Source organism: Bos taurus, chromosome 6 (genome assembly GCF_002263795.3).
Source record: "Bos taurus isolate L1 Dominette 01449 registration number 42190680 breed Hereford chromosome 6, ARS-UCD2.0, whole genome shotgun sequence".
Classification (NCBI taxonomy): Eukaryota; Metazoa; Chordata; class Mammalia; order Artiodactyla; family Bovidae; genus Bos; species Bos taurus.
Genome location: NC_037333.1, coordinates 24,650,041 through 24,667,403, shown reverse-complemented (window position 1 = coordinate 24,667,403; position 17,363 = coordinate 24,650,041). Strand labels below are relative to the sequence as shown.

At 40.5% G+C, this 17,363-nt stretch overlaps 1 long non-coding RNA gene across 2 annotated transcripts in view; it reads right to left on the bottom strand.

Annotated features, from left to right (window-relative positions):
• Positions 1 to 14,624, bottom strand: part of LOC132345482 (uncharacterized) — a 34,928-nt gene extending 20,304 nt beyond the window's left edge. Inside the window, exons 1-4 of one of the 2 annotated variants that reach the window (XR_009494834.1) lie at positions 14,180 to 14,623; positions 9,587 to 9,686; positions 8,778 to 9,040; positions 801 to 1,226 (exon numbers count right to left, since the gene is read on the bottom strand). This is a non-coding gene — a long non-coding RNA (uncharacterized lncRNA). Of the gene's footprint in view, positions 1 to 800; positions 1,227 to 8,777; positions 9,041 to 9,586; positions 9,687 to 14,179 lie in introns of those variants that run through there. The other variant, XR_009494835.1, reaches the window with a different exon arrangement.
• Between the last annotated feature and the right edge of the window lie 2,739 nt (positions 14,625 to 17,363).

Below are 17,363 nucleotides of genomic sequence, written 5' to 3'. Positions count from 1 at the left end.
CTGAGTCTGCCGTTTGATCCTCAAGACAATGCCTTCCTGTCCTGGGCTCACTCCTACGCTGCATTCCAAAATCGGTCTAATTGCTGGGTCTGTGGAGCACTCCCCTCTTCATCAGTGGAAGGCTTCTGGTGGTGGACATCCCCACTTCAAGGAAAAGACTTTCTCCAAGTCTGTGAATACCTTCGACAACAATCGCATGCAATGCCTCTTCTTCATCTGATGACATTTACCAACCCTAAAATGGACTGGTGCAACACTTTGCACTTTAACTATGGACATAATGTGACTTTTAATTTTGATTCTGATTGTTTTGTTTTTGCTGTTTGCTCCCTGCATCTGTAATTGTATAACTGGATTTGTTTCTAGCCGCATGAAAGCTTTTAAGTTATAAATGGTTGCTCAAACTCCTGCTACTGCTGTAGCTTCCTCCAACTACTATTTGGGGCCCCTGGACCAGATATCCTCAATATGAGGATTAGGAGAATATATTGCCTCACCAATTTAGGGACAACGCCCCTTTTGCAGCTCGGAAGCAGTTATGGAACGAGAACGACACCCCTTTTCCCTAGGCAACATAATTCTCCTAAAAGAAAAGGGGGGAATGAGAGAATCATTTCCTAGGCAGGTTGATAAGGAGTCTAGGGGTCCCCAAGGAGAGAGGGGTCTGGAATTCTCAAGGAGGAAGAAAGGACAAACTTTTTTTCTTTCTCTACATTCCTTAGGATTATATAACAATAATGTATCCTGCCTAAGGACAGTCTCTGGATCAAACCTTCTGGCTGTTATCTTAAAATGTAAATTATGGGAGTAGGTCTGATGAGGTCTTTACAACCTCCAGACATTCTTTGGATTATATAACTTGTTAACACTAGCAAGCGGGTACTCTTTCTGCCCCCTTCTGATGCCTATGTCAGAAGCTTTCTCTATCTCCTTTATACTTTAATAAAACGTTATTACACACACACACACACACACACACACACACACACACACAAAAGATCCTTGGGTGCTTTATATGCACATTGAAGTTTGAAATGGACTGTTATTCACTGCTTGGTTTATTTTCTTTAGGACTTACATGAACAATTTGTTTCAGATATACCTTAGTGGTTATATTCCTAGGCTTGAGGAAGGCAAGGAGTTCTCTTGATTGGAGGTTGCCAGCCTTTACTGGTGAGCTGATTTTGGGAAATTGGCTTAGCTTCCCTAAGCCCCAGTTTTCTTCTCTGTAAAATGGAGACTATAATAGTACTCATCTATGGGGTTATTGTGACCACTAAACAAGAAAATACGTATAAATTAATCAAGCCCCATATTATAGATGTACATGATAACTGATAAACACTAGCCATCATCATTGTTACTCCTAGTTTATTTTGTCTTATGGGACCATATAACAGGATTTTTGTTGTTGTTATTATTGGGGGTAGGAAGTATAGAGCCAAATTTAAGCCCTTTCCAGCAGGTATTTGAACTTATGATTGACCTTACCCAAGTTTCATCTTACTTTTTATATTTATTTTTCTTCACTACAATTTCCTCAGGTTTTTACATTTTATTATGTTCACAATATCTTTGTAAGCCACTTCAAAATAATTTTATACTGAGATATGACATAAAAATTGTCATCATAATTACAAACGTATTAGTCTACAATATCCACTCCAAATTATTTTGACAGCCTTGTCTTACTTTTTTTCTCTACCATCTTCTTGCTATAGTTATATTGGTTGACCCAGTAACCTTGTAAGGCAGCGATACTTAAAACAATTTTCAAAGAATGTTTCCCTCTCTTTGCCTTTTTATTCACCACTGTATCTTCAGCATGGTACCTTACACATGATAGGTGTATAAGACATATTGAGTGGTTAATCATGTACAGACTTACATCTTACATCACTTAAGATTTACATCTCTTCACGTTTGCTATTAAATGGAATGGGCTTTCTTCATCTTTTAATCCATCCAGTACATTGGACTCAGATCAAGTGCCACCCTTGCTGGGAAGACTTCCTTGACCCTTCAGGCTGGACAGAGGGGGTTCCTTCTTCCCAAAACTATGGAATTGGGTAACTATGTTACCCAACTGCCATTTGCCATTCCTTCTTATATTGGTTACTTGTTTGACAGCACAAGCTTTGGAATCAAGAAGTCATGGGTTTAATCCTATCTGGGCCACATACCAACTGTGTGATTTTAGAAACATTGCTCAGCTCCTATAGGACTGTCATCTGATCTGTAAAATGGGAAAATGGCAGCGTTATATCACTACCATAGCTAATGTGTTGATTATAGATAATGATCATTGATTATAGATACTGTGTGTGATTAGCATATTACTAGAGATACTGACATAATCTGTCTTTTTTGCCAAGTTAGATTCAGTAATCTTCTCTTGTGGAATCAGCAAGAAAATATTATGGGGCTATGAGTGAAGTCATGTTCCTGTAACTCTTGAGGATTCTTTTTGACTCAGGCTTCCAGGGTTGACAGAAGCTGCTGGAGTTATGTCTATTGATGATTTGTGGTGAATGTAATTGTGATTCAGTGTTGTCTAGGTTTCATGACTCATCAGTGGTGGTGCAGGAGGAAGGTAGAAAATATTTACTGTTACCCAGGGATTGCTGCAAAACACAGTTTCAAACTCTCTTTGGATTTCTTTTTGTTGTTTCTCTTTATTTCTCCTCTTTTCATTGTGTAGCATTTCTCTTTTTTGCATTTTTTTCCCTAAGAATACATTATAGATATCAGAGTTAATTTATTCCAAGGGAGTGCTGTGTTTTTTGCTTTTTTCCTTTTGGAATTTCCCTTTAAAATAACCTCTAGCCTCTTTTAGTTTTATGCAGAGGCATATTTTCAAGGTTCTGAAATGCAAAATGCATGAGAATCAAACAAACAAATCTTTCAGTCTCAGAATTTTGAGAAAGAGATTCATTAAAACAATTCTCTTATTAGAGACTATACAAAGTTACATGAGATGCTTTTTTTATCCACAAAATCCTTGGAGATATGGATATATTTTACTATAAAGCTGATATGTATATTTTCAGAAGTTTTTCTTATGAATACGTATTGAATAAAAGTTCTCTGAGCAGCAAAGAGCCTGGTGCGTCAGAATAGTATGCTCATTATACATTTATAGTGGGCCTCTAACTATGCTAGTTCTTTCTCCATATGACAGTTGAGGGTACATTCAGAGCAAATCTGATCATCTTGCTTTCTGATTAAAGTCCCACTGGCTCCCTACTGCCTACAATATTAAATCCAGGATGAAAGCCTTTGCTTATTCTGGCTCCAAATAACCTCCCCTGCCTCAGCTTCAGCCCCTGCAGCTTGCATCCACCCCCGGAGCTCCAGCCACAAAGACTTTCTTACCCTCATGACTACAGGTGGCGCTCTTTCCCAGCTGGGCTCTGCACAGGCTGTATCTTCCTGCTTGTTGTAAAGAATCAGTCCAAATGCCCTTTCCACTAAGAAGCTTCATTGGAGTTCCCCAAAAATTATTCTTTACTCTTGGGTCCCATAACAATTCATAGACAACATTTACATAGCACTTACTATGCTGGGTAATCGTGTTTCCATTTACAAATCTCTAATTAGCTTTTGGGCTATTTGAAGGAGAGTAGGTTGCCTACTTTATTTGTATCACCCACAACATCCATTCCAATGTCTATTACATAGAAAATACCCAATGCAAGTTCGTTATTCATGGACATATTCATGTACACTTACATATTTTAGGGAACACAATGCATGTTGCTTCTGTCAGTTCAATTTAGTTTTGTTGATCTTATACATATGAAATGATATTAATGCAAATATTAATACAAGCCCTTATTTTTTTTAAATAAACCCAAGTTCACACTGATTTGTACAATTATGAATATTGGAAAACATTCCAATTTTTTTTCCTTGTGTGGATCTATTATTTGAAGGCATATATCAGCTCCCAGATGCCACAAGTTGCCCGAGTTCCTCTGCTGTGATCAGCATGTCAGCACAGCTGCAGTTCAGATTCCCTGTTGGTCACTTAGCTGATCTTTTTGGTTGGTAAGAGACCAAGACTACTCACAGAACTCTGTAACCATGGTGATAAGATGCCCTATTTTAACTTTTCAACAAAAAAGATGAGATGCTCTAGCACTTCTGGGCCTGTGGTTCCCAACGGTGTTTTGGGGAGCCATTCAAGCATTTAACCTATAGAATCAGGCCTTGAACTGATAATTACCTTTCTGTTTATATTAGATACCTTTTAAATTAGGGATGGTGACTGATAGCACATACAGACCATGACCAGGCAAATGTGAGGTCTAGGGCAAACCTGGGAGGCTTGTCATTTATATTATACATCAGCTGGAAAAAAGCTCCTTTAAGCTAAGGGTTTTGTTTTTTAAATAAAATTAGAGTACTCACCAAAATAAAGACTGTATGCTTTTTCACGAGTGATGAAATTACCCTATTATGGAAGATGGATGTGATTCTTTGTGTGTGTGTGTGTGTGTAATAAAGTTTTATTAAAGTATAAAGGAGATAGAGAAAGCTTCTGACATAGGCATCAGAAGTGGGTAGAAAGAGTACCCTGGATGTGATTCTTATAGAAAATCAAAGTATTTAATTAGACTGTGTTTTCCAACAAGATTAGTCTTAGACCTTGTTAGAAGGGTAGTTGTGTACACCTGAGATTTAGGGGGCTCAGGGAAGGTACAGTGTTCAATCTCCTCCTTTTCTTTTAATCTAAAAGTCTAACTTGCCAGAATTTTTTCCTTTAAATGCTTACAAGCATTATACAAGCATTAGTATAAGCGTTTCTAGGGAAGGCATCACACTAAGAAAGTGGCTGAAATTTAGTGGCCTGTGAAATAAAACTGGTTGTAGGCACATTTGTTTGGTCTAAAGAGTGTCATATATATATATATATATATATATATATATATATATATATATATATATAGTGTTTTGAACCAACATTTGATCATAAATAAGAGACTTCACAGAAAAAAAAAAAGTCCATTACCATTAAACAACAGAAGATGTGGCAAAACTAAATTCTTACAAGGTTGGGCTCAGATCACTATTGTCCTATTTAAGGCAGCCAGATTTGTCTCTAATTTGTCAGTCTCTACTCTTCCCAACTTATAGTCAGATACAATTCTTTAGGCCGTCCTCACTCATTTACTTACATTCCTGGCTCCCGTTGGTAAATAGAAAATAGAGCAGCCTCAATAACTGTGACAATTTGGGGGTTGAGAGTAAAGCATTTGCTTCATGTTTGGCCTAGGATTGCCTTCATCTCCAAGAGATCTGGGGGCTTCCCAGGTGGGGCAGTAGTAAAGAATCCACCCACCAATGCAGGAGACACAGGAGTCTCAGGTTCAATCCCTGGGTCAAGAAGATGCCCTGGAAGAGGAAATGGCAGCCTCCTCCAGTATTCTTGCCTGAGAAATCCCATGGACAGAGGATCCTGGCAGGCTACGCAGCCCATGGGGTCGCAAAAGAGTCGGACACGACAGTGACTGAGCGCACACGCACACCAAGAGACCTAGAATATTAAGACTTTTCCTTGCCTCTTGTGTTGTTCCTGCCTGCTGTGGACAGAATGTTGTGTCCCTCCTAACATATATGTTGAAACTCTAACTGCCACTGTGATAGTGTTTGGAGACAGGGATCTAAGGGACGTAATTAGGTATAGATGAATGTGGGGCCCTCTTATGGAATTTGTGTGCTTAAGGAAAGAGACCAGAGAGCTTGTTCCCTCTCTTTTTCTACAAGAAGACACAGCAAGAATGTGGCTGTGTCTATAAGCCATGAAGAAGGTCCCCACCAAGAACTCTATCCTGATCTCAGGCTTCCAGCCTCTAGAACTGTGAAAAATATATGCTTACTGTTTAAGCCATTCAGTCTATGGTACTCTGTTATCACAGCCATAAATAGTTAACACACTGTCCCATTCTCCCCTTGGGGTATTCTCAGAAAACAAACAAACTAAAGAAAACAAACAAAATGTGTGTTTTTAATATATTTCCCTTCAAGCATTCATTCAAAAATTCTTATTATTTAAATTTCTAGCACAAATACATACATACATACCACATACGTACATAAATGTGCCAGAGAAATTCGGCTTTTACTTGAAGCTGGGTTGATTTGACTGAGTTTCCTGAAGTTGTTTAGTGTCACCACATTTGGGAACATATTTCACTTGTACCTGATAAATGCAGCAAATTGGAGTTAAAGCATGGACCTTATTCTGTAAATTTAATTTGTGTGAGGAAAAAAAAAAAAAAAGTTGACTAATCTATTCCCAAACCCCATCCTCTGCAAAAGAGGTACTGTTTAGGTAAGACGTTTACTTGATCCTATTGTGTAAAGAGGAGTCTGAGAAGAGCAGATGCCTTGGGCAAAGTCCAGAGATGCTTCAAGACTGGGAAGGGAAGCATATGCAGAATGCTTTCATTCTTCCTTGGAAGACTTTGCTGCTGCTGCTGCTAAGTCGCTTCAGTTGTGTCCAACTCTGAAGACTTGAGAGTCTTAGAAATTGATCAAAGCCTCTAATTTCCTCTGTCCAGATTTCTTACATGTTCAGTGATTTCTGAAATACAATGTTTATTTTATAATTTGCATTAAGCTCAAAATGCAGGTATGTGTGCAGGAGTTTATATGCAAACATTTTTGGAAGCAGAAACACTTTGAATTATATTCATACTGTTATATTTACATTAAGCTCTATATGGTGGCTGTGGAGGTGCACCACTCCAATGTCCCTTTAAGAGATCTGCAACTGGGAACATAGTGAACTGATAGCCCAGCTGTTACACCTTTGGATCCACTGTGGCAAGATGTGAGGCCACACTTCCCCCGGGCTGCTGTCCACAAATCACGGATCACAGAGTCAGCTCAGATTCAGTGTGGGGACACCCCATTGGCTAGCTGAGACTTTGCTTCTGTCTGAGGCTCTTCCCGCCCAATACCTCTTTCTCTATGCAAATATCAGACATATAGCAGGGTCTGAGGGCTCTCTGCCTTCTCTTGCTTTTTTCTCGTTGCAGACATTTCCTCTAATAAATCCCTTGCACCCTTTCTTGTTTCATTTGGCATCTGCTTCTCAGAGGATCCAAGCTGACACGTTGCAAGTGATTAATTCTCATTGGCAGAGTCAAGAGGAATTAAAGAACAGTATCACACAAGAACCAGAGGAGGACTGTGTAGGTGCCTTATAAAGAGCACAAAATGATCAAAAAGGACAAACTTTCCTATCAGTCAGCAAGGGTTTTATGGCTGTAGATACTGTAAGGATGCAAATAAATTTGAGAACAAGATGTTGGTTACTGCTGTTTGTAAGGGATGCATGCGTACACGCTCAGTCGCTCAGTCCTTTCAGACTCTGTGACCTACGGACTGTAGCCCACCAGACTCTGACCATGGGATTCTCCAGGCAAGAATACTGAAGTGGGTTGTCATTTCCTGCTCCAGGAAGGGGTAGCAGAGATCAAATCTAGTATAAGCCAGGCATTAACTTATTAAATTATACAAGTAGATAATATAAAAAGAAGTAGAAAAGACCCTGATGCTGGGAAAGATTGAAGGCAAGAGGTGAAGGGGAGGACAGAGGATAAGATGGTTGGATGGCATCACCGACTCAATGCGCATGAGTGAGCAAAGCTCTGTGAGATGGTGAAGGACAGGGAATCCTGGTGTGCTGCAACTTGGCCTCAGTGGGCCTGGGTCCATGGGGTTGCAAGGAGTCCTACACGACTGAGCAACTGAACAACAACAAGATAATAAAATAAACAGAAAAAGTTTCAATGGTGAATTGCCAATTGTTATGGTCAATAAATACTCTGAGTTCAGAGAGAGGAAGGAGAGACCACCTGGGACTTTAGAACTTTGGGAGGAATATTATAGGATAAACCTCTCTAAAAGCTGGCTGTTGCAACTGGATAAGGCTTGGTTACTCTCACCACTGAGGAAGTGATAATGGAGGAGACTGAAAGAGGGTTATGTGAGTATTAGGGAAGGTAGTCACCCAGCAATATTTTAGAGCTGTATTTCCTTGCAAAGTCATTGTTATCTATAAGAAACTGAAAAATATTTTCATTTTGATACTAGTATAAAAAATAGTATTTGAGATCCCCTAAATCATCTTCTAATTGAGGTCTAACTCCATTTCTTTGCCTCCTTTTGTATTTATGTTCATAATTATGTTGGTTCCAAAAAGTTTCACTTGTATCATCACAAGGTGGTGAGAAAAAACAGAAGTAGACTTAATACGTAACTGAAGTCAAGGGAAGGCTAAGTTGGCATTCTTGCAGAAATAACTGTTTTGCAGGACTTACCTGGTGATCCATTGCAGGGGGCACGGGTTTGATCCCTGGTCAGGGATACTAAGATCCTGCATACCGCAAAGGGGTGCTTCTACAAATAATAATACTAGGTCTGCAGAACTGTAGTTTGAGTACTGAATAGTGGTGACAAAACTAAATCCTCAGCTAGTACAGAATTATAAATATCACAAATTCAAAGCCATCACGTACTGATAGGTATGATATGGCAGATTCAACAAAACACTTTTAATTGTCACATTAAGTGAATGTGATAAATTTGGACATATATCTTTTTAGTGTTTAAAATAGAATTTATAAGTTTAATTTGGTTTTAGTATCACATAAAATCTATAAGTGTAAGGAATCTATACTCAGTTTTGTGTACAATTCACTCGTGAGTATTCTCTGCCTTCCTCCTGTCTCATCCCCAAAAGGGAGAAGTGTGTGCTCACTTACCTCTACTCTCTCACCCACACTCCAGAGGAGGGGCTGCTTCTGAGCAGATCATTGGTAAAGAACCCATGGCAGGTGGAAGCCTCACTGACTTGGGTGCGATGAGTGGAGTCCAAGTTTGAAATCCGCACCTGCTGTAGAACTTGAGCTGGTGCTCTCGTGTGGTGTACAGATTCCACTCCATTAAATAGACTTAATATGTAAATGAAATGTTTTCGTCAAGTGAAGGCCAAGTTGGCATTCTTGAGGCACATTCAACAGGACCCCTGAGTTAAAAAGAGAGGGGTCGGATTCTTAGTGAGAGAAGCAAAGTATGTATAACAAAGAGCTGAGAAACTGAAAAAGGTCGTAAGTTGAGAGTTTAAAGAGAGTTTGGAGGAATTTGGGTAAGAAAGAAAGTGTAGGTTGAGGAGGCTAGGAAACGTGGGAGCAAAGCCAATCTGAGAAACATTTCTGGGCGTTACAAATAAGATGCTCACAGTGTCTTTCCTGGAGTCACAGGTAAAGACTGGAGCTCCTTTTTCAGAACTGTGGGGAGGAAGACCTATCTAAGCTTAAGGACAGGAGGGAATCCTTTTTCAATATTCCCTTAGTTGCAGACCGCTGTTATGCTGGTTCCTCTAATTATATGAACCAGTAAGTTCAGCAGGAAACTTCTCAAGGACAGATGTTACATTTCAAGGGAGATATTGAGAAAGGAAATAGTCTCTCAAGAAAAAAGACACCCAGCCCCATCCAAGTCTGAGCTGCTCCTCTTTTCTGAAGTAGGGGAATTAGCTCTTGATTCCATTCCTTCTTGCCTGGAGGCTTACCAGAGTTGTAGAGCGGGCACTGCAGTCTTGAGTAGCTCCCGGTTCATACATTCTTTAGGGTCACAGTTCTCCTGGCATTAGCTAAATGGAGTTTCACTTTCTGTAGGAAGAAACCTATGTCAGAGAGGGTGCCCAGTGGCTGGGTAAAATGCAGTTATCTCAGCACATAATATAATCAGCATCCCGTCAACTGTTCATGGGGCTTCCCAAGTGGCACAGTGATAAAAAGAATCCACCTGTCAATGCAGCAGACTCAAGAGATGCGGGTTTGATCCCCTGGAGTAGGAAATGACAACCCACCCCAGTATTCTTTCCTGGGACATCCCATGGACAGAGAAGCCTGGTGGGCTACAGTCCCTGGGGTCACAGAGTTGGACATGACTGAACATGAGAATGTATTGTACATTGTACAACTGTACATCTCCAAGAGCTCTTGCAGCTGCCCATTCCTCTCCATCGCTCCTCTCTTTGATCTCATGCATTGTTGTAACAGTTTTTGATAGTAAGCCATGCTTCCAGGAGTTGTGTTTTCTTCCACGTGTTTATGTCCGCTCAGAGCTTACTGTATGTCATCCATGTCCCTTCAGGCTGCTCACTAGTTAGATGCTGCAGTGAAGCCCCTCAGACAGTCTCTGCCTCTGTAGGTTATAGCCTAGTGGTAACAGAGTCTTTAAATGAGAAATAATTCAAATGTTCAGCACGATAAGGGCTTCCAGGATTTTATTCCAGGGGAAGGGAAAGTGGGAGCTCAGAGAAAGGCAGCCCAAGATGCCCAGAGGGTCTTTAACCTGAGGCCAGAAAGATGAGGAGGAATTCACCAAGTAGAGGCCCAGCAGAGGGCAGAGGAACAAGAAGGCTTCTAGCACAGCCAGGGAGAGGCTAAATGGTACCCAGGAGAAAGGAGAGGACTGGCATTTTGGGGTTAAGTGAGTTAGTCGGGAGTCAGTCCCAGTGAGGTCTGGTCTCAGTCTCAAATCTAGAAGGACCCTGTAAACCAGGGTAAGATTTAGTGTTTTATTCTCAGGGCTACTGGAAGGCAATCAAGGTTTGCAGCATGCAGAATTCATTCCAAATGGCAGCTAATTTGTGAGCGCAATCTGATGACATCACTCTCGTTTTAAAAGTTTTAGTGACTTCTTAATGCCATCCGAATGGCATCTAAATTTTTAATAAGGTGTGCAAGGCCCTGCTTGAACTTAATCCTGCTACTTTTCCAGGCTCATCTGAAATTCACTGTCCCCATCTCCCCCTTGCGCTTTCTTGCTCACCCCAGACTCCTTCTCCTCTGCTGTAGCCTAGGGCCTTTGATGCCTTTTTGACCTTAACCCAGTAAATAATTTTCAGTATTTTGCACTGTGATGCAGTATACAGACATGCACACATAGACAGGATATAACAGAGAAAATTTTATGGAAAAAAATGGCAGATATACACTAAGTATTTCCCCTTCTTTTTTCTTTTCTTCCTTAACAATGTGGGGGTAATCTGGGCGATGTGCTAAGTTTGTCCGACTCTTTGCGACCCTGCCGGGCTCCTCTGTCCATGGGATTCTCCAGGCAAGAATAATGGAATGGATTGCCATGCCTGCCTCCAGGGGGTCTTCCCTTGGAGGAGGGTCCTTCCCAAGGATCAAACCCTTGGGTCTTATGTCTCTGGCATTGGTAGGCAGGTTCTCAGGTTCTTTACCATTGGTGCCACCTGGGAAGCCCAGATGAATACTTACTCAATTAATTTTATGACCCCTAGTTCCCCCATGAGCCAGGTGCTCCCTCTTGCTGTGGGGCTTCACACGTGTACTTTGTCTTCGACACTGTTCCCTGGGGGTATTGACCTTCCCATCTCAACCTAACTAGAAGGGCTCCGGGAATCTTGGCTGATTTAGCAAGTCCAGTCCCCTCTTTTTGTCACAAATATTTAGTGAAAGCCTACTGGATGCCAGGCACAGGTTAAGGCCTGGACCAGAGTGGCTTCATAAGCTCTGAGCTCAGCAGAGCCCCGCATTTGGCTGCAGGCCCTGCTGTTGCTGTTTTGAAATTCTTAACATTTTTTCTTTTTTTATAAACAAGAAGCCCCATATTTTCATTTTGTACTGGGCCTCGTAAATTATGCTGCCATTCCTGCTCTGAGGTACTGAACAAAACTGACCCAAATCCTCACTTTCACAGATTCAGCTTCTAGCGCTTATTGTGTTTTCTTTTTTTTAATTTTATTTTATTTTTAAACTTTACATAATTGTATTAGTTTTGCCAAATATCAAAATGAATCCATCACAGGTATACATGTGCTCCCCATCCTGAACCCTCCTCCCTCCTCCCTCCCCATACCATCCATTATTGTGTTTTGACTTCCACCCTTAGCAGTGGTCATCTGCATGGCATCTGCCTATCTGTCTGTCTGTTGGCCCAACTGGACTGTAAGTTCCTTGAGGGCAATGTCTATCTCCTGCTGTGATATCCAGCACATATTATACTGCCTGGTACCTTGCACACGTGAACGGATTAATGTAGAACAAATTAGTGAATATGCATGATGCTCCAAAGTTTTGCCCCATAATGCGTGATTCTCTTAACCACGGTTATCCTTGATATTCCTTTAAATTTTTTAAAATTATGTTTTTATTTAATCTGGTATATATAAAATATTATAGTTTCTATTTCAATATACAAAATATTGATACATTTTATATTCATTTTTTTCATACTAAATCTCTGAAATCCAGAATATGTTTGACACATATAACATATACTTGATATCCCTTTGATGAGACTGCACTTGTATTAAAACTCCTTCATTGGCTATTTGCCCATTCACTTTGAAGTGATAGCTGTTGAAGTTAAAATTGGAAGTATATTAGTGAGTTCTGTTTACATTTATGAGTGTGAAGAATTTACCAAGAAGATCACTGAAAACAAGATTTTGAATTCAAGGATCATTTTCAAAGTGAACAGAAAAAGTGAAAGTAAAAGTCACTCAGTCATGTCCCACTCTGCGACCCCATGGACTTATTCAGTCCATGGAATTCTCCAGGCCAGAGTACTGGAGTGGGTAGCCTTTCCCTTCTCCAGGAGATCTTCCCAACTGAGGGATTGAACCCAGGTCTCCCACATTGCAGGTGGATGCTTTACCAGCTGAGCCACAAGGGAAGTCCTTAAAAATATTTTTTGAGATGATCAATGACTTTGATTGGAAATGAGATAAGGGCAGAGGAAGAGTATCAAGCAATGAGAACTCAGGGGAAAGCAAGATGGAAATCTTGCCTTTTGCTTATGAATGTCCTTTAAAATATAACTGAATTACTTTATAATTTATTTGTAATAATATTAGTTCACACTTGAAGATAGAGGTATAGGAAGCACAGTATCTATATGATGTCATGATCATAAATTGGGCAAGTAAAATGTTACTTGAAGAAACAAATTTTAGTCAAAGAACTCCAGTATTTAGGATATTTTTGTTTGTTTGTACACCAAGTTTTAATAATAGTTTACAGGTTATATTCTGTAAACACTGGAAGTTTTATATATCTTTAAAACACTTAAGGGCTGCTGCTAAGGGTTAGTAAACTACATGGGCTAGCCTTATCTCTTACCTTTTACTGCCATCCTGTGGCCATTTCATTTTCTGGATTTGCAAAAGTACATTTTTCAAAACCTTATTTTCCATCTTTATCACAGATTGTGGTTTCAGATTTTATCAGTCCTCAATTAACATAGATAACTACAGTACACAGAGTTAGTAGCATTTTGCTACATTAAGATGTTCCATCATACAGTAGTATATAAACATTGTGGAATTTTAATTCTGAGCAAGTGTCCATGAAATATTTTCCAAAAACACTGTTGTCAAACATCTCCTGGTTTCTTTTCATCCCTCCTCCTTAACCTGGCTTTTTGGTGGCTGTTTAGGCAGTAGCAGTTTATTGTTGTCTCAAGGACACACTCCCTGGATTGTCTGTCTCTATTTGAGATGCAGATACATTCTTCTGGAATCCAGGTTTGGATTTCTTTTCTTGGAGGTCCCATCTTCTGATCATCTAGATTTCTACTAAGTCCCAGTGCCCTAAATCAATTTGCCCAAAGTAATATAGCTCAAGTCAGTATCCAGCAGAACCAATATATATGCAATGAATATTCATTGCACCCTGAGTCTCTCATCTCACCTTCCAGGCCTCTGGATCTGACTGCCTTTTTTGCCTCTCTCTGCACAGAGACCTTGTCACGGGAGCTAACACCACTGCCTTTCTCTTTGAGTCATGAGATTTGTGTTCTCCTTCCCCTTTAAAGCATCTTAACTTTCCCTAAAGATTGGGACCCTCTGGCTTGCAACCTCTCACTTTAGCTTTTTTATTTCTAACTTTTAATTATAAATTGTATCACATACAGGAGTATATATTTTGTGCAATTTAATAATGCTAAAGAAATGAATACTCACGTACCCACCACATATCTTAGAAAAAAGAACATACCAGTGCCTCAGAAGTCCCCTGTGTGCCTCTTCTTAATGGTGTCTTCCCACTACACACCCACCCACCAGGTACCCTTCCTTAATGCTGTCCTCCTACTATACACCCACCCACCAAGAGAAAACCAGTACCTTGAATTTTGTGTAAGGTGTCTCTGTGCTCGTCTGTATAGTTTTCACCCTATCAGTTAGGGTCTCGTCAGGAAAGCAGAGCCACTGTGAGCGATGTGGGATGAGGGGTTTCTTATAGAAATTATACCTGAGATCTTTCAGTGAAAATCTGCAGGGGACCACGAGAGAAGTGCAGAAAAAAAAACACTAGGCTGCCTCCTGAGGCATCGCGGTCTTGGACGAGACAGACCTGCAGGGGAATCTAAATATTGAAACACGTCCCCCAGCCATAGAAAGCATGTTAGTCACTCAGGCGCGTCTGACTCTTTGTGACCCCATGGACTGTAGCCCACCAGGCTCCTCTGTCCATGGAATTCTCTAGGTAACAATACTGGAGTGCGTTGTCATGCCCTTCTCCAGGGGATCGTCCCCACCCAGTGATCGAACCCTGGTCTCCTGCATTGCAGGCAGATTCTTTACCATTTTTCTGAGCCACCAGGGAAGCCCTTCCAGCAGTGGGGTGGGGCCACAAAGAGGGAGCTGGAGGGGACTGTGGAAGTGACCGCCTCTGCACCGCTGCCCTCTGGGAGCCATTTGCCCACTGTCTTGGTCCAAAGCCAGCAGTGGGGAAAAGGGGCTGAGGGATGAGGACAGGAAGTTCAGCTGGCACTCCTTGGCATCTCTGCTCTGCCCACCGCATCTGACTGCCCACACCTTTCTATACAGTGGATACTACTCAGCCATAAAAAAAAAAAAAGCATGAAGTCTTGCCATTTGCAGAAACACAGATGGACTTCGAGGGCATTATGCTAAGTGAAATAAGTCAGACAGAGAAAGATGAATACTATTTGATATCACTTATATGTGAAATCTAAAAAATACAACAAAGTAGTGAATAACAAAAAAGAAATAGACTCACAAATATAGAGAACATACTCTATATACAAATATAGAGAACATACCAGAGGGGAGTAGTAAGGGTCTGGGGAGATACAGTATAAGGGAGAGGGAGTGAAAGGCACAAACTATTGGTTATAAGATAGGCTTCAAGGGAATATAGCCAGTATTTTGTAATAATAACAGTGAGTGGAGTGTAACCTTCAAAAATTGTAAAACACACACACACACACACAATGGCTGCAAATAAACTTTACAGGAAGCATTAAAAAAAAGAAAATGTCTGCAGCTTCTCCTCTGCCTCCAATGTATTGCTCAAGTTCCTCTTTTAACCAAGGCTAACCTCAAACCATAGAAGGAAGGAAACTCTGGGACTTGTAGTTCATAGCTTCAGTCAAGTTGGCGACAGAATAAACTCCTAAGACAATATGCTGTTTGGCTTGGGCTATATTTTTATCACAATAGAAATCGTGCCATATTTTTTTTTATGATTTGCTTTGTCTTTTGTTATTATTAATGTGGTTAACATCATTTTTTGAGATACTTTCTGTTGAGTCATTCACTTTTAAGTACTGTATATAGAATTCCAAAATATGAAAGTATAATTTATATATCTGCTTACATATTGTTTAGATATTTGTTTTTTCCCTAGCATTTGCTCATATGAACAATATTTCTATGAATATTGTATATGGCTCCTCATGACTTTCTGTAATGCGTGGACCTAGGAGGGAGATTGCTGGGCTAGAGAGTGTGCCATGTACAACTTTATTATGTTTGGTCAAGTTGTTTTCCACAACTCTTTCTGAGGCTAAATACTTTCACTCTGAAGACATTTGGCATGTCAGATACTTTAGTATTTGCAAGATCAGAGAGGCACAAAATGCCATCTGGGTTCAATTTTTGCCCTTATTATGAGTGAGTCTGGACATCTTTTTATATATTTATTCATCACAATTGTTTCCTCTTCTCTGAAATGCTTATGCCCTTTTTTCATTTTTTCTTTGTAGTAGTTTTTCATGAATTCCAGATAATATCCTTTTATTAGTTATTTGCATTACAGAAATTCCCTTCCAGTTTATGGTTCTTTGGCCAGTTTTAGCCACTTCTGCCTTGCTGTTCTGTTCTTGTCATGTAATTACTGATTCCTCTCCCCTTTCCACACTGGCTCACCTTATTGTGCTCTTTATAGTGTCTTTTGATGAACAGAAGGTCCAAATTTTAGTATAGTCAAATGTGGCATTTTCTCCCTGCTTATGGTAACTTTGGGTCTTAGACAAAAGACACTTCTTTTCTTCCAGATTGTAAGGATATTCTCTACTGCCTTGTAGAATTGTTTTGGCTTTCACATTGAGGTCTTTAGTCCTTAGTTTTCCACAGATATAGAATACACACTAATTTATAACTGAGTTTCAACATGTGTGTAGGTTTGTTTCTGGCTTCTCGTCCGTTCTATTTGTCTTGACATCTGCAAGAGCAGGTGTTCCTAGCTTGCTTTTCTTTAGCTTAGGACTTCCCTGTTGGTTCAGATGGTAAAGAATCTGCCTGCAATGCAGGAGACCTGGGTTCAATCTCTGGGTTGGGAAGATTCCCTGCAGAAGGAAATGGCTACCCACTCCAGTATTCTTGTCTGGAGAATTCCATGGACAGAGGAGCCTGGTGGGCTACAGTCCATGGGGTCGTGAAGAGTTGGACACAACTGAGCAACACACACACACACACACACACACGTACACACACACTTATAAACTTATGGCTGCAATTGAAGACTCTCATTTTCCTTGGTGGTTAGCTTTAGCCATGTGTGGTAGAGTTCTTGAAGACTGGTTGCAATGATTCTCTTTGCTGCTTCCATACTCTTTGCAATGTGACTTTGTTGCTTCTCTTTTCAATATGTAGAGTCTATTTCTCCACCCTTTGAGTATGAGCTGGCCTTATGACTTGCTTTGGTTAATAGAATGCAGTGGGTATGATATTTTGTCAGTTCATCACTCAGTCTTGGAATTTTGCTGCTGTTTGTGAACAAGCCTGGGCTAGCATGCTGAATGGTGAATGACACATGACTAGTCACATCATCCCTTCACATGGCAGTCAGCCAATCCCTGGTAGCAAAATTGCCTTGCTGACCTGAAACTGACCAAAAATGCATGAGAGATTCCAACAGAGACCAGAAGAGCTGCCCAACGAGTCTAGCCCAAATTATCAACCAATGGGGATTGGATGGTTACTCAGAAATAACTAATGGGGACTTCCCTGGTGGCCCACTGGCTGACTCACACTCCCAATGCAGGGGGCCTGGGTTTGATCC